Source organism: Zootoca vivipara, chromosome 13, assembly GCF_963506605.1.
Source record: "Zootoca vivipara chromosome 13, rZooViv1.1, whole genome shotgun sequence".
Lineage (NCBI taxonomy): Eukaryota > Metazoa > Chordata > Lepidosauria > Squamata > Lacertidae > Zootoca > Zootoca vivipara.
This window is the reverse complement of record NC_083288.1, coordinates 633,315-650,884: the sequence shown is the minus strand read 5'-3', so window position 1 is coordinate 650,884 and position 17,570 is coordinate 633,315. Positions and strand designations below refer to the sequence as shown.

At 49.9% G+C, this 17,570-nt stretch overlaps 1 protein-coding gene across 2 annotated transcripts in view; it reads left to right on the top strand.

Annotated features, from left to right (window-relative positions):
* Nucleotides 1–17,570, top strand: part of FAM222A (family with sequence similarity 222 member A) — a 77,951-nt gene that overhangs the window by 45,095 nt on the left and 15,286 nt on the right. The window lies entirely within an intron of this gene.

The following is a 17,570-nucleotide window of genomic DNA, read 5'->3' as shown; positions in this document are numbered from 1 at the left end:
ACTCTGGGGCCACATCTGCACCATATGGGTTAAATCGTTGTGGGGCCACTTCCAACAGCTACAGCTTCCCCCCAAGAGTTTTGGAGCTGTGGTTTGTTGGGGGGTGCCAAGAGTTGTTAGGAGTGTGCAACACCCCCCCCCCCACTCTTAACAGAGATTGATTGTGAAGCCACTCTGGGAATTGTAGTTCTGGGAGGGAAATTGCTGGGACAGTTATCCCCTAACAACTCCCACCACCTTTAACAAACTACACCTTCCAGAATTCTTTGGGGGAAGCTTAAAGTGGCGTTGTAATGTTTCAAATGTATGGTTTGAAGGGAGCTCAGCCTGTGTGGCCAAGGAATGGTCAGGGATAAAGGGGGAGATCTAGGTGCCTAGAGCGGAGGATAGTGGTAAGTGGGTGGGTGCTCAGGGGTAGCCTGCAGTCTGGGGGCCATGGCAATTGGCCTAGTTTCCTCCCCCAGGAAAAGTGCAGCCATTGGTGGCATGGGAGCAGCTCTCCATCCCACGAGGATCCAGGGCCATGCTGGTTGGTGGGTGCTGGGAGCGGGGAACCGTTTGACTGCAAGGGTGGTAGTCAGAAGGAGAGAGAGAGAGAGGGGGAGAGGGAGGGAGAGAGCGCCTGGGCTCAGGTCACCCCTTTCTCTGAGAAGGGAGAACAGCTGGCTCTTCCTGCTTCCCCTTGATGCTCTCTGGCCATGTTGAAAAGTATATTTATTTAGGAAATAAGAAGAAGAGGGGAAGGGCAGGTGGGAAGCGGAGACAGGGGCTGGGCTTGGATGGGTGGAGGAAGCCTGGATAAGTGACACTTTAAAAGTGGGTTACTGTGGCTGGGCAGTGCCTCGTGGCTGGCTTGGGGAGCACCCTTTGCTGCCGTGCCTGTGACTTGGGTGCTCGCCAGCCAGGGCCCCACGCAGCCAATGCCCTGGTCACCTGCTTCCGAGGAATTGCTTCCTGCCTCCCCTTTTTATTCCCTCCTCAGGCCCCTGTAATTATTTCTCTGGGTTTTGCTGTGACTCTGCGGCTCCTGATGAGTTGGCCTTTCGGATAAGCTGTAAACTAGTTACATTAAAACAGGTTCCGAAAGGTCACTCATCAAAGCACCTGTTCCTTGCAGTCTTTGTCTCTCCATCCAAAGCTGTGATTAAAGGTCTATTTAATGAGCCCGGTTGAGGCAGCTGCGGTGACCTCTCTGGCTGCAAAGGTGCATTAAGAGTCTCAAGTGATGAATGTGTGTTTTTAAACCAGAGGGCTGGATGTTGGGGGTCCCCCCCCCCTGTCTTGCATCAAGAGCACTCTCTCCTCTTCTGCCTTCCAATGTTTGCAGTGTTCCAGGCCTGGAGATGAACATCTCTGCTTCTTTGATCACTAAGACCCAGGATGGGTTTCTCAAAAACACATCATGCCAGACAAATCTCATTTCTTTTTTTTGACAGAGTTACAACCTTGGTGGATCAGGGGAATGATGTGATGTCATGTATCTTGATTTCACTAAGGCATTGACAAAGTCCCCCAGGATATTCTTGCGGAGAAGCTGATCGAATGGTGTTCTGCATAGCATTTGAGGAACTGGACTTGCAGTCCTTCCTCCCCGTCCTCTGATGAACAGTTGTTGGTGTAATCGGAAAAGATGGCTCTTTTTAGAACTAGGCACGATTTAGAAGCGACTCTGATTACTTAATTTGCTCCTGAGTATCTCGGCAATTATCTTTATGGGCCTTATTTCTTGTCCTCTGGCGTCGTTTCCGTCGATATTAAATGAGCCCACTTCGCAGCGTGGCAGCAGCTGGGCCTGCCACCACCACAGAATCCTATTATCCTGCCTGTGCTGCTGAATAATTTTTGTATTAATTTCACATCAAAGGTGAGCCTGCTAATGCTGGCCTCCCGCTGTGCTGGAAGGCACAGGGGATGTTGGCATTTCTGAGGCTCTTCTTCTGCCTTTCTTCTCCTGCTGTGGACACACTGGCTGGCTGGCTGGCTGGCTGGCTTCCCTGGGACAACCACTCCTCTCTCTTCCCAGTTTTCCTTCTCTTTGCCGCCTTCTGCCTTTTCTCCTGGGCTTCCTTCGTCTCGCATAGTGGTGGGTTTACAGCAGGAAGGGTGAGCTTGTTGCCCTCCATAAGTTATCATTATCATTATGCGCCCCACATGTGCCCCAATGCAACCAGTGCTGCGCCCCGGGTGGGTCTGGAAGCTTGGCAGTGAGGTCCTGCTCATGGTTGTGGCTTCTGTGGTCCCTGCTACCGGGCGAGGGGGCAGCCTCAAGGAAGGAGGGAGGGCCAAGGAGCCAGGGCTGTTTGTGGGCCTCCATTGTCCATTTGAGACTGGTGGGTATAGAATGATATATGAATTCTAATAACAACAACAATGGTGGTGGTGGTGGTGGTGAAGATGTTTTGCTCAGAGCCAATTCTCCAGCTGCAGACTCCTGGTTTATTTTTAAAGAGATAGCTGGCCTTGCACCTGTCTCTCCCCCTCCCCCCCCTTGCATCCTCCACAGAGCTGGATCCTCCTCTCTCTGCTCCCACCTTGCTAAAGATTGGGGCAGAAAGCAGCCTGCCCTCTCCGTCTCTGCGGGGAAAGCGCTTCTCTCACTCTGCTGATTAATTTAGTAATGGATTTCTCCCTTCCCCTTTAATGTATGGTTTTATATATTTTTCATACCAGGCAGTATTAGTGTGCAAAGCAGAGAAGTTTTAGGAGCAATCAATATCCCTGAGCTAATCCAACTCTGATTTGGGGACTACCGTAGCTGGTCCTGCGAAAGGAGGTTTTTAAATATCTCCCTTTAAAAGGAGTAAAGGAAAACGCAGAAACATTTTGTTCTTGTATAAAACTCTGGGGGCTTTTCACTTTGGAAAAGCTTCCTTCTTGTTAACCTTCAGGCCAGGTTAATCAAGACATTGGGAAATCTGCGATCAGATCATAAATCCTATTAAATATTTGAGTTTTTTAATTAAAAACAAACAAAGCAGTGAAACTTGAGGCAAGGGAGACCTGAATGTGGTGCTGTTGGGTAGACCTACCTAGCTGAAGTCATTCCCCAGCGGCATTTGGCCTGTGCTTTGGTTTTAGTCATTGTATTTATATCCTGTGGTGTATGGGGTGCTAGGGGAGGGGTAGTACCTCTGGTGGGGTCATTTGTCCACCTTTATTCCCCACCCTGCACTCAGCCCTCACCTGTGACTCCTAGAAGCTGTCCGCATGCAACAGCGGCCACAATCCCAGGAAACAGCCTTGACTGGCCAGCTAAACCAGGGGAGGGTAGCCAGTGGGTCTCAAACCCTTCGTGAGTTAGGGACGTCCCCTGCATGTGAAGACAGGCTCCAGTGGATTGAGCGGATGAGACCAAGAGTGGGTGAGTCCAACGGTCAAGAAAGCGGTTTCTGCCCATGCCGTAGATGGGGCTTGTCTGCCTGGGAAGGGAGCCCATCTAGGAGAAGAAAAACTCTGATCCTAAACCTCCACTGCCTTGCAGGACATCTTCAGGAGAAGAAAAGGCTCAGGAGGAAACCCTCCACAAATCTGGAGCGCAGTCCCTAAGGTGGTTGGGTGGCACCTTGTATGCCTCTTTCCAGCAACTCCTGCAGCCAAGCTGGTGTCAAATGTCTGGCTCGGCTTTCCTTTGGACCCCACCAGCGAGGCTCTTGGGCTGCCCAGGACCTCTATATACACTGCCTAGGCTTGTGCCCAGGGGAGGGGGGGTCACTTCAGTGCTGCTCACACAATGGCTTGACTTCAAGTTATATCCCACCCTTTTCTCTATGTGGTTCTTTCCCTCCTCCTTTAATCCCCACAACGACCCTGCAAGGTTATATCCTGTTAGGCAGAGAGGCAGGGACTGGCTCAAGGTCACCCAGTGAACTCCATGGCAGAGTGGGGTCCTAGTCCGACACTCTGACTGACCCCTGCACCATTTTGGCTGCTAGTTGCCCATCCTGGTTTGACACAGCCTGGATTTGTAGCCTGGGAATGTTTTCTTGGACAGAACAACTCTGCCCATCCTTCCGTGCCGTCAGCAAAGCAAGGCAGACCACTAAAGGGATCGTGACCAGACTGAATCTATGCCCTCTCCTTAGCTGTGTCAGGTGATGGTCTTTTTAGCTTCAATTTCTCTCCCCCCACTTCTGCGTTTTTAGGAGCATGGGGCTTTACTTTAAATTATAAATCAAACCCCCTCTCACTCCTCTGCTGTCTCCCTGCAGCTGCAGAGCCCTGGCTTATATTTTAATTAAATGTCACTTTCCACATGGCTCTGCCTTTGCACTTTGTCTATGCCTGTATCTGCTGCCGCTGGAACCCCGGCTGCTGTTTCTGCTACAAACACAGGAAGTCTGCACTGCTGCTGTAACGGCTGGAGATCAATATTCTTCTCCTGAGCTGCCTGGCGTCTTCTTCCACGAGCAATTAAAAAATACCTCTTGGAGGGGTCTCAATGGGGCATATTGCGTCTGGGACGTGCATCTCCTGTCCCGGGTCCTGGTGCCTCTCCTCGAACTTGCGGCCTCTCTGCCTGCCACTGATCACAAAGCAGAACGCCCTCCCAGCAGATGTCAAGGCAATAAGCTATTTTACTTTTAAAAGACAACTGAAGGTGGCCCTGTTTAGGGAAGTTTTTAATGTTTGATGATGCTGTATTGTTTTTAATATTTGGTTGGAAGCTGCCCAGAGTGGCTGGGGAAACCCAGCCAGATGGGCAGGGTATAAATTATTATTATTATTATTATTATTATTATTATTATTATTATTATTATTATTAAGTGCCAGGCACCCTGGCTGGCACCACTCTTGGATGAGGCTCCTCTGCTCTCTTCTTTGGCAAGGCTCAACTTTAGTTTTCCTTGGAACGAAACTGTGAAACAAAGTTGGTGGCCCTCGCTGCCTCCTGGCCAAAGTTGTCCCCTCCAACGCATCATCTTTAGGGGTTATTAGTTTCAGGGATGGCCTGCTCCAGAGCTGGGGGAGGCTGGCAGGGTTGGCCCCTGGCAGTTGTGCTGGGCTTTGTAGCAAATGGCAGGAGCCCAGGAAGCTGTCTTGTCCCATTGGTCCATCTCACTCAGTATGGCCTGCCCTACATGGAGTGTTGTAAGCTCTTCTGAGCTTCAGCCGGGAGATGCCAGGTTTTCAACCTGGGAGCTTCTGCATGCATGCAAAGGAGGCGACCTGGCACCCAGACACAGCCTAGGCTCATGAGAGGTGGAGGGAAGAGGGGGTTTAGGCCATCGGGGGCCAACCAGATGCCCATGATGGGAAATCTGCAACCCCCAACCACAGATGTTTGGTCCCCCCCCAGTTCCCCCAAATATAATCAGAGAGTGTTATCCTGCGCAGTCTTCTCTGTTTCCATCTCTTTGCCCACCCCCCTTGGATGGAGGCTGATCCAGGGCTGAGAGATGGTCCCCCATGGATGCAGAGAAGAGTGAAAGGAGGTGGAGGAGGAGGAAGAGAAAGATGAGAGGGAAAGAAAAGTAGCCTTGACAAGTCTTTTCAGAAGTCATCTTCCAAGGCCCCATTACATAGTGTCCTTTTGTGTTGCCTGAAAGGATTTTGGCAGCTTATCTGCCAAAGGTTTTCAGCCTCTTGTCTGAAATGCTCAAGTGGGAGGTTCAGGGGTGCCTTTGAGGCATCTTTTGTTGCTGCTGCTGCTGCTGCTGCTGCTGCTGCCGACTCTTGAGTGAGAGACCCTTTGGGTACTTTGAGATCCCGTTTTCGAAGACTAGAACTTAAGGGCCCCTGCCTCTATGCACCAAAGACCAACGAAAGCTCTCATGGGCATTCAGAGGCACACTAATTCGTTGCACGTGCATGAATGGTGCCCTTTTCTGAATTGGGGGTGCGCTCTGCGTTCTTCCCCAGGGCACACACAAAGCTTCCTTGGACATAAGGGGGTCCGAGAGACTTCTTACAGAACGCGGTTGTGCAAATGTCGCCTCGGTTGAACCACGTCATGTGACGTGAGTCCAATCTCAATCTCAAAGTGGCAGAGACTTTTCAGTTTAGTGAAAAGCCAAGTAAGAGGTGGCAGGATAGGATCATAGAATTGTAGAGTTGGAAGGGACTGAAAGGGTCCTCTAGTCCAGCCCCCTGCAATGCAGGAATCTCGGCTAACTTGCATCTACTTTGCTTAATTCCTATGCAGAAAAACTCAGAATCCTGCAAAATGTATAAAATTAGGTGGGGCCTGGAGAAAGAGGAAAGAGAAAAGTTTTTCTTGCTCTCTCATAACCCTGGAGCTTGTGGACATCGAGTGAAGCCGGATGTTGGAAGATTCAGGAGTTTACCTCTATTTATTTTCATCTATCATTCATGCCATACTGGCTGCTCTTAGGGGGAGGGGGAGCTAACAAGTCAAAATAATTAGAGCAGGGGTTCCCAATTAGCTAAGTACTGCAGACCCTGTTTTTCCAAAGCCAAACCATGGACCAGGCTTCCTCAACCTCGGCCCTCCAGATGTTTTTGGCCTACAACTCCCATGATCCCTAGCTAGCAGGACCAGTGGTTAGGGATGATGGGGATTGTAGTCTCAAAACATCTGGAGGGCCGAGTTTGAGGAAGCCTGCCATGAACCCTCTACTTTGGAAAATGTTGATATCTCCATGGTAGGTTTTGTTATGCAAATGGTGCCACGGACCCCCTGGGTGGATCACGTGAACCCCCTGGGTTCTGTGGACCACCAGTAGGGAGCCATTGCATTAGAGCAACAAAAGAAGTATCTAGGGGCTGCTAAAAAGGGCCGGAAGAGGAGGCAGTGCCTTGGTGGGCCAGTCATGGCCCGTGAGATCTGGCAAGTCCTTGGATCTTCACAAACTCTTTCCTGGTGCCTCTGGGGGCAGCAAACCTCTCGCTTTGTGTGCTTCCAGTGCGCTGCTGCCCTGGTGTTTCCTCCCATCTCAGGTCTCTGAAAGGGGAGATAACAAGAGCTGCTTGTTTACCAGAGCCTGCCAATGAACAAAAGGGCTTTGGCGTTGCGCTTCAAATGCCACCTCTTGCAGTGAAAACTCTGCTTTTGAGCATGATTGGATTTCGTGCCCAACCAGAAATAGGAATATTTTCCTAAATGTGGCAGGCACTGCACTCGCAAGTTGTTCCAGCGCAAGATGCTCTGTGTCTCCCATGTTCCCTTCCCCAGGGTCCCCTCCTCTGCAGGGTAAAAAGAGAGAGGGCGGGTCAGTTATTCATTAATCATAGATAGTTGTGTTAAAAATATAAAGGCAACAAAATCAACAAATGAGGTTTCTGTACAAAAATCTAGGCTATCGCATGTAAACGATACCGTTAGCATAATCTGCAGAAACCATTTTGTGTGTGTTGTGGATACAGAGGGTTGGGGGGTGCGGGGGGGGGGTGCGGCTGCTGCTTTGCGTAGTCTATTTTCCTGTGGCACACCCTGCCAGAAACTGGCCAATTCTTGGGCTCAGACAGAAATGCCCCAGGAACAAAGTAAGCGGAGCCACCAGTTCTACTCTTACTCTTGCACAGCTGTGCAAAAGAGCAGAAGTTTCTACATGCCCCACCCCACCCCATCTGTCTACCCTCTAGCTGAGAAAGTGGAATTGGCATAGCTCAGTGGCATTTGCTTGGAGCAAGGGGAGGGAACCTGGGCAGAGTCTGGTGGGCCAGATGGATGGAGAATTGGGACCTCTGCCTGAGGACCCCCACTCCTAGGCAAGTTGGAGGAGGTTGGATTGCAGGGGGTTGGCCAAGGTTCCCCTTAGGGTCCCTTCCAGCTCTGTGGTTCTATGGTGAAAGCTGCCTTGGCCCTCTGGATTTTAACAGCTGCATGCAAAGAATCCTGCCCTGTTGTTAGATTGTAGGATATTGTTAATTCTTTCTGTTGGGTTATAACAGTTTAAAGCTCCACTGTGCCAGAGGTGGAAAATAAGGTGATAAACCCCCACCTCCTCACTCTTCAAGAGCTCTGTTGTTTTCTGCTCTGCTTCCAGGTGTGATGAGAAACACCCAGCAAATCTGGGAATGTGCCTGGTGCACCTCAGAGCCCCGGGCGTGGCTTCAGGACACAGGCTCTGCAGAACCCCCCTTTCCAAAGCAAGTGTTCCCTCTCTCCCATCGTGACCTGAGAAATGGTGCTTTTGCAAAAGGGGGCCACCTCTTTGTGTGAAAAACAATGTGCGGGGAGATCGTCCTTCCCGTGTAATTGCCTTGGCTTAAAAATATTGTGCACACTGGGCCTCTCCAACAATTGCTTGAGTTGGGCTTCCCTCCAGTCCCCCTAATAGGCAATTTATTCTCCTTCAACCCCATTTCGTATTGGGGCAAAGTGTGGGGGGTTCATGAGGCAAGCCTGTGGAGTTTGTGGCATTGCATTTTCTGTGCTACCTTCATGTGTGATTTTACACATGCAAGCCTGTTTACAAAATCCATGCCTTTTGCATCTGATTTTGCCCCAAATTGTCCACCTGTAGCAGACCAGCCAGGTCCTCAGAGTTTCCATCTCCTCTCATCCTTTTTAGAAACACTCTAATATTTCTTTCTGCATAAAATTGCAGGGAGCTGTGGATTCTTAATCTCTTTCATTTGCTCTGGCCTAGCTTGTGGGTGATTCATTAAGGGAACAATTCCCACGGTCTTTCTAGGAAACAGTCTTAAGTTTGTTGCATAGCAATGGAGCCTGGCTTCTTTTTATGGGGGTCTGTCTGCAGAGGCACCACGAGGGTGTTGCGCTTGTGGAAATTCCCTCTGTTGAGTGATAAAAACTGTTTTAATTGCATCTGCATTTTTTAAACAGCAACAACACCTCTTTTAATAGCTTCCTAATTAATATATTATACTATTTCTTTTTTATAATAATGATTTTTATTGGTTATTACATATACTTTCTTACATAACATCATAGTGTACCAAAGTAAATAAAACATTTGGCTTCATGGGCCTACAACTTTCCCCCTGCCCGATGGATGGTTTTCAAACCTATTCTCTATGTACTGCATTTTCTTATACATAATATAAGATATAATATAAGTTAACTGTAATAAGTTTGACCTTACAAAACATCTTGTAGCCCTACTAGTGATGTTAGTTGTTTACAGTTGTCCTTCAAATATAACACAAATTTATTCCAGTCTTTCAGAAAAGTCTGATCCTGCTGGTTCCAGATTTTCCCCGTCAGTTTTGCCAATTTGGCATAGTACAGTAATTTCATCTGCCACTCTTCCTTCGTTGGTAAATCTTCTTGTTTCCATCTTTGGGCTAATAACATTCTCACTGCAGTTGTTGCATATAAAAACAATGTTTTATCCTGTTTATGTATTTCTCAGCCTACTGTACCTAATACCATAGGAAGGCTTCTGGTTTTTTTTATAAATGTATATGTCAACATTTTTAAAATTTCATTATACAGTGGTACCTCGGGTTGAGTACCCAATCCGTTCTGGGGTGCCATTTGCACCCCAAAAAGTACTCAACTCGAGCGGTGATAGCACACGTGCACAAAGTGCCGATAGAGTGCTTCTTTGCATGCGCTCGGGGCGGAACCCGGAAGTAAACACTTCCAGGCCTTCACCTCCTTACAGCTCCACCACATATGATAAAAAGTACCCTTTTTTTCTTTACATTTCCAACATTGATGATTTCTTCTATACATTTTTGCTAATTCCACTGGTGTTAGATACCATCTATACATCGTTTTCATTATGTTTTCTTTACGTGAACTGCATGCGGTAAAATTTACCCAATCTTCTAACTGTATAGAATCATAGAACCGTAGATGGGCATTGCTGTTTTTCAGTGAGAGGGTCAGGGCTTTCTCTGTGGTGGCAATCCACTTGTGGAACTCCTTGCGCCTTTGGAGGTGCAGCTGTCATCCTCATCCTGTACTTGGCTTTATCCACCCAGGCTTGCGGTTGTGTGTGCTGGTCTATCTGCTACCTCACTTATGTGAAGACTCATGCATTGTCTGGGGTTTGATTTATTTAGGCATTTTATCTCTCTTATAGGGACCCAGGTGGCGCTGTGGTTAAACCACTGAGCCTAGGGCTTGCTGATCAGAAGGTCGGCGGTTCGAATCCCTGTGACGGGGTGAGCTCCCGTTGCTTGGTCCCAGCTCCTGCCAACCTAGCAGTTCGAAAGCATGTCAAAAATGCAAGTAGATAAATAGGAACCGCTACAGCGGGAAGGTAAACGGTGTTTCCATGTGCTGCTCTGGTTTGCCAGAAGCGGCTTTGTCATGCTGGCCACATGACCTGGAAGCTATACGCCGGCTCCCTTGGCCAATAATGTGAGATGACCAACCCCAGAGTCGGTCACAACTGGACCTAATGGTCAGGGGTCCCTTTACCTTTATCTCTCTTACCGGTAGGTTAGTTTGGCTTTTGTTGTGTTTTATGTTGGAAACTCAATAAAAAAACGATTAAAAATATATAGGCATTTTGATGATTGTCGTTGATCTGGTTTATTGTTGTGAACCAACCTACAATCTCAATTCATTTTATTTTAATTTTTATTTAAAAGCATTTCCTTTGCTTTAGATTTTGAAATCCGTAATTGATGCAAATCAAATAAGCAAATACATAGGTCATTCTCTCCCTCTCTCTTCCTAATCTCCCTTTCCTGCAGCTTGGCTTGCTTTGGCTTGCAAATTCTGGCCCCTTTCACTCTGCTTGCAGCCCTGTAGGAGTTGTGTTGCCCATGCCGGGAACAGGTGGGCAGATGGACCTTCTCCACTATTGCGTGGCAGGTGGTATCAGAGATGCTGTTTTTGGGTTTCCTTAGTCTTCATTTTATCAAGCTTAGTGGGGGTGGCAGGCGGGGGGGGGGCTGTACCCGCTGCACCCGCAGCCAAAGCCACAAGTGGGGGAGGGGAGTAAACTTGTAAAAAACAAGACACTGTGCATTGTTACAGGTCTGTTTTGCAATGTGCCTGTCCTCTTTTGCTGTCCTGTTTTATATGCCCATATCCTTGGCCATAAAACATGTTTAATACCCCTGCCCCCCCCTTTGCCTTTCTCTTCCCCTTAGTTTCACAAGCTGACCTTGGGCCAGTCACCCTCTCTCAGCCTAACCTACCTCATAGGTAGGTTGTGGGGGTTAAGTGAGGAGGAGGGAAACCCTATTTGCCACCCCTGAGCTCCTTGGAGAAAGAGGGGGGGAGTCTAAATGCAGGGAGAGCATTTCTGCGCTGAAGGCTCTGCTCTTGGTATGGCCACCCCCTCGCGAGTGAAAGGAGCCTCCAGTCAAAAGCTTCAGTGATCCCAACTCAGGTGCCGCTGCTGCCGCCGTTTGTGCCGGAGTGTTGAGCGTCTCCGAGAGGTCTCTCTGCCTGACCAGTGGGGTCCGTCAGCGCAAAGGAAGCCCCTTCTCTTCCCACGAATCAAATATTAATCTCCAGCCATTCAAGGAGGATGTTGCTTAAATGGCAGAACAGAGAGGCTGGGAAGCGCCTCCGGCATCCTGCAGGGCCCTTCAGTTGCGTTTATGCGCCATCCTCTGTGCAGCCTCTCCCGTCGTCCTGACATCTCTGCGCCTGCTGCTTCCTTCCCCCGCTTCCCTCACTGGGCGGCAGAGAAGGCCAGCAGTTTCACGAGGGCAAAGTGTTGCTGCTTCTGCAGCTGCTTAGATCCCTAAGCCCTTCCACAAAAGGGCTGCCTCTTTGTGCAAAGTTCTGTGGGGATTTTGATTTCTGCCTCATGTAGGGCAGCATGGCCTAGGAGGAAGGGCATTTCCAGAGAGGCCCTGGTTCAGATCTCACAGAGACAGCAATGCTTCTGAGTACCAGTTGGTGGAAACCACAGGAGGGAAGAGTTGCTCTTGTGCAAGGATCCTGCTTGCGGGTTTTCCAAAAGAGACCTCTGGTTGGTGGAATAGATGGGCTCTGCCATGGACTGCAAGGTGCTTGGGCAGGTGTCTCTCTCTCTGTCACAGTGCCTTAGCTGAACCACGGTGACGACTGGGCTGCCTCACAGGACTGCTAGAAAGAATGGAGGAACAATCAATGTGTTTGCAACTCCTTTGCATACAGAGACTTTGCTTCTTCCTTTTATAGATTTAGAGGGATTTCACACACAAGTGCTGGTCTTTAAAGCAGACGGCTGAAGGTCCGAAGTAACTTTTGTCTCATGCAAAGTCTGTAGAGAGATGTCCTCAGATATCCTGCAGGCGCAGCAGCCCACATGCCAGGGCTTGGGGAAGGGAAGAGGAACAGCTCAGTAGAAGAGCATCTCTCTCTTGCAAGCAGAAGGCCCCAGTGGCATCTCCAGGAAGGGTTGGGAGAGACTCTTGCCTGAAACCTTAGAGAGCTGCTGCCAGTCAGTGTAGACAAGACTGAGCTAGATGGACCAATGGTGGTATAAGGCAGCTTCCAACGTTTTCTGTCCCCACCCACCCAGCTTCTTCTCCCCAGCTCAACCTTTCAACTCTTAAGCTAACTGAAGAGGCAGGGCACTTCCAGGTGGCTGTTTGTTGCAGGATCTTGAGAGGTTCCTTGTATCCTATTCTCCTGCTGGGTGGGACTCAGAGAAATTCTTCCCTCCCTGTTTGTGGGCACACAAACAGACACACACACCCCACAGGAGCCACATAAGGAGCTTTTGACAAGACCGGCTGGTGCAACCTGGGCGGTGATCTGTTTTGTGGCTGGCACAGCAGCCCCCAACTCCTGAGCTCAAGCAATTCTCCAGCCTCAGCCTCTAGGAGAAGCTGGCTTGCAGGCCCTCTCTTGGTGCTGGTTTTGCTCTTCCTCTGAGATTTAGGTTCCCAAGGGTTACGCAGAATAAGCTGGTGCAAACACCTCTTAATTTATGCCAGTTTGCTCCAGTTTACAGCCTCTGGGCTTGCAGTCACCTGGTTTTGTCCTAATGGGGCCTGCCAATCTGTGGCCTGCTAGATTACTGAGCCCAAGAGGGTTCCTTCCATCCTTATTCCAGGAAGCTGCTGCCCCCCCCCCAACACTTTTCAAGACCTGATGGAGACACCCAGCTGGAGGTTGTTTTAAGGCAGGCATCTCCAAACTGCAGCCCTCCAGATGTTTTGGCCTACAACTCCCATGATCCCTAGCTAACAGGACCAGTGGTCAGGGATGATGGGAATTGCAGTCCAAAACATCTGGAGGGCCGAAGTTTGGAGATGCCTGTTTTAAGGCGACAAGGCCACCCAGGAGAAAAACACTCTCTTATTCTGAACCCCCCAGACACACAAACACACACAGTTTGTTTTCGCGCTGATCCTAAGTGGCACAGTGTGTGGCGTCAACAGCGCCAATTCCTCATGAGGAGACAAATGCAACATGACACATGTGTGTAGCAGTATCTGTGGTTCCACTTTGGCGGCAGATAATAAAGAGCTTGCCCTGAGGTGAGTGGATCTGGCCCTGGTGTCATGAAAAGCCTCTCTGACAGGGCAGAGGTAGAAAGCCAGTGTGTTAACGGACGGGCTTGTTGGGGTGGCAGCAGTGGAGTCGCCTCATCTGTTCCTTTGTGTCTCGTCACACGGGGTAAGTGTAGCAGGGCCTTGTTTTCTGGGCTCTGCGAGGAGAAAATTGGGAGGACAACCCTGAGAAAGTTTCTGGGATCGCTTGGCTTGAGAAAAGAGGGCTGGGTGGGTGGAGCTGTGAACACTGTTGTTTTGAAGCACTTAGAATCATAGAATCACATAACTGGAAGAGACATTAGCCCAACCCTTTGCAGTGCAGGAGTCCCAGCTAAATAACCCCTGATGAATGGCCACCCAACCTCTGCTCAACAACCGCCCAGGAAGGACAGTCCACCACCTTCCAAGGTCTTCCGTCCGCAAGGAGCGCTTCATCCTTTCAGCCGTCCCAGCATGGGGTGCTTCCTTAGTCGGAGTCCGTCCTGCACCTCCTCGGTCTCAGTCTGCTCCACAGTAACAAGCAGTTGTGGCTCTCTGGGGTTTGAGACAGGGCATCTTCGCTAGCCTTACTTGGAGATGCCACTGGGGACTGGGGACTGTTCTCCCCTAATATACCAAGCAGGCTTATACAAAGTCAGATCTTTGCTCTGTCTTAACCCAGTATTGTATGTTCTGGTCAACAGCAGCTCTCCGGAACTTCAGGGAGGGGGGGGGGGTGGATCTTTCCTAGTCTTAAGATCTGGGTTTTTTTGTTTTTTTTAAGGCAATGTTGGTCAGCCATCAAACAAACCTGAAACTTTCTTTCTGCCAATCCCTTCCTCAGCTATAGAGCTGTGGCCCCACCCATTAGAGCTCAGTGGTTAAGATGGGCCTTAAGCCCCACCCCCCTAACTTCAGCATATGCTGCCATTGCACATGATTCCTCAGCCTGCATCCTGCCTGCATCCAGCCTGCATCCTGACCACCATCCTATTTCACCAAGGCAAGATGTTGCTGTAGCTGCTGCTGCTTTCAGAAATGAGCAGTGCTGAGACCCTTATGGAAGGACCCTGGCAATTCAGTCAGCTGGCTGTGCACGGCATCTCCTTTGCTGCAGACCAGCAGGAATAGTCCCCAGGCCTGCCGTGCTGCTGCCTTCTGAGGTGGGGCAGTGGGGAGAGCCAGCCAGTTTGTTCTTGACGCTGGTGTCGTGGCACAGATGCCCTCCCTCTCCTGCTGCTTCAGTGCCCATCCAGCATCACCCTTTGCCACCATCATGACAACTACACACACACTTCCTCTCCCCAAATGGAAAACCTCTCCTCTGCTGAGAGATTGGACCTTGAAGCTCTGTTTGCCTTAATTTGTAACATTTCCGCCTGGGGGAGAATGCGGGGAGCATTGATTGTATTTCAGCAGGCAGCCTCACCCAAAGGCCCAGTGGCCTGACCAGCTTAATTAGAACCTCTGCTCTCTCCCCCCCCCCCGGCATTTGGCACCAGGACCTTTGTTCTGTTTCAGGCAAGCAACACACAAAGTCACGAGAGAAATGGGGAGGGAGCACCTCCTGTGCACTGCCCTGCTGGGTTTTGCGAAGCAAATACACCTTTGCGATTACAGGGGCTATGCAGCTTGTATGGGTTGGGGGTCAGCAGCTGGCCAACATGAAGGCTAAAGCTGACTGCCCACAACAGTAACTGGATGCAACCCCTTGGGCCTCCATCTACACTCTCCCAGACTTCCATGCCCAGCTCCACACCCCGGAGAGGTTTAACCATCAATCCCTCTGCACATGGAACTCTGGGAATTGCAGATCTGTGAGAGGTATAGGATGCCTCCCAAAAGCCACTTCCCAGGATTCTTCAGGGGAAGCCAAGGCTATTTAAAGGGGTGTCAATAGTGCATTAAAGCAACAGGGTGCCTTGTGCTTCCCCTTGTTCTGTGTGGGGCCATAAGATACTTTTCCGCACGCAGGCATCTCCTTCTGCATCAGAGGCATCGCTCCTGTTTTCGGCCTCCGTGAAGGTGTTGGAAGGATTATTATTTTAAAACATCAACCAAAGATCAGAGTTTGATTTTATCCTCCATGCTGTTTGACATCTACATTAAACTGCTGAGTTTTGGAGTACGTTGTCATCAACATACTGCTGACACTCAGCTCTATTTCTCCTTTACATCTGCAGGTGAGGCAGTGGAAGTGCTGGACCAGTGTCTTGCCTCAGTCATGGACTGGATGAGAGCCAACAAAGTGAAGCTCAATCCAGATAAGACTGAGGCACTTGTTAGTGGGTGGATCCCTAGACCAAATGGGTGGGAGATCGCTTGCTCTTGATGGGGTTACACGTCCTCTGAAGGAGCAGGTTCCTAGCTTGGGGGTCCTCCTGGATCCTCGAGGCTCAGGTGGCCTCAGTGGCCCAGAGTGCCTTCCATCAGCTTCGGCTGGTGGCCCAGCTGTGCCCCTATCTGGACAGGGATAGCCTAACTACTGTTGTCTATGTTCTGGTAACCTCAAGGTTAGATTACTGCAATGCGTTATATGTAGGGCTGCCTCTGAAGATGGTTCGGAAACTTCAGCTGGTGCATAAATTTGGTGGCCAGGTTGCTCACCAGAGCAAGACAGTTTGAGCATATTACACTGATCCTGGTCCAACTGCACCGGCTACCAGTTAGTTTCCGGGCCCAATTCAAAGTGCTGGTTTTGACCTATAACGCCTTAAACGGCTCAGGACTGCAATACCTCAAGGACTGCCTCTCCCCATAGAAACCAACCCGGGCTCTGCAACCATCGCCTGAGGCCCTCCTTCATGTGCCGCCTCCATGAAAGGTCCGAAGGGTGGCAACATGAGAAAGGGCCTTTTTGGCAGTGGTTTGCCAGTGGTGGAATGCTCTTCCCAGGGAAGTTTGCCTGGTGCCTTCCCTAGATAGGCATTATTTTAGGCCAGGGGTAGGCAACCAAAGGCCCGTGGGCCAGATGCGGTCCCATCTCCTTCTAAATCCGGCCCGCGGACGGTCCTGGAATCAGCGTGTTTTTACATGAGTAGAATGTGTCCTTTTATTTAAAATGCATCTCTGGGGTATTTGTGGGGCATAGGAATTTGTTCATTCCCCCCACTTGCAAAATATAGTCTGGCACACCACATGGTCTGAGGGATGGTGGACCGGCCCACGGCTGGAAAAGGTTGCTGACCCCTGTTTTAGGCATTCAACTGATTAACATTCTATGGTTTTTAAAAATGTTTTTGCGGGAAGGGAGTTGTTGGTGTGGTTTTGGTTTTGTTTTATTATGTTTTATCTGTTCTCATTTTGTGTTTTTCTGTTGTGAACTACCCTGGGATCTTTGGATAAAGGTGGTATACAAATTTGATATAACAACAACAAAGAAAAAGAAGAAGCCGATGACTTCTTGGAATTTATTAACTGTCGTTTTGTAAGCTGCCCTGAGACCCTAACCAAGGAAGGACAGGGAACAGGTATGTGAGGAGGAGTCGAGGAACAGAGACTGGTGCCCCTAGAATGAAGGGAGCTAGTTCCTCTCTTGGTGTTCCCTCGGCTCATGAGAACAAGCCCCCTGCTTCTAACAACCCCCTGAGCCCCAACGGGCAAGGTGCTTCTCTGTTTACTCTGGCAGTAACCCAATTGCTCTGGTCGTTGAGCATGCAGAATCTCCCAGAGTTTTAATTGCTGTCAAAGCAAGGTTGTCAGTGTGAGGCTGGGCTGAGATGGAGTGAAGAAGCAGCCCTTCTTTGGAGGCCCCCATGCCAGCTTGTGGCTCTGGTGCCCACTCTGGTCCTGGGAGGAGGAGGAGGAGGGAGGGCGGGTGATTGCCACCTCCCTCTATTTGCCATCTCTGCCTTGAGCCTCGCAGCTCTTAGCTGTCAGTATCCAAATGAGCCCTTGCTCCTTCGCTGTAGCTTGAGCTCCTTGGGAGCCAAATCGCAAGACAGGCAGACAGCTGAGCAATGGGGGGACAGACCCATTCCCACCCCCTCCACAAGGGCCTCTGCAATCGAAGGGGCTCCGCGATTAACCCTGCCTTGTTCTCCACTTTGTAACTGATTTTTGGCACATTTTTTAAAAAAAGTGTACGGTTAAAAACCAGGGTTAATTAGGCGCTCTGGCAGCTGGGCCTTGGCGGAGGCCATTGTGTGCCTGAATTTAACCGGAACTGGTTTCACAGTGTAGTCTGCTTTAATTGGTAACTGTTGTGAGTCTGGACAGGCCGACTGCTGCCTCACACAGGCCTAGCCAGCTTCCCAATTAGGGGCTTC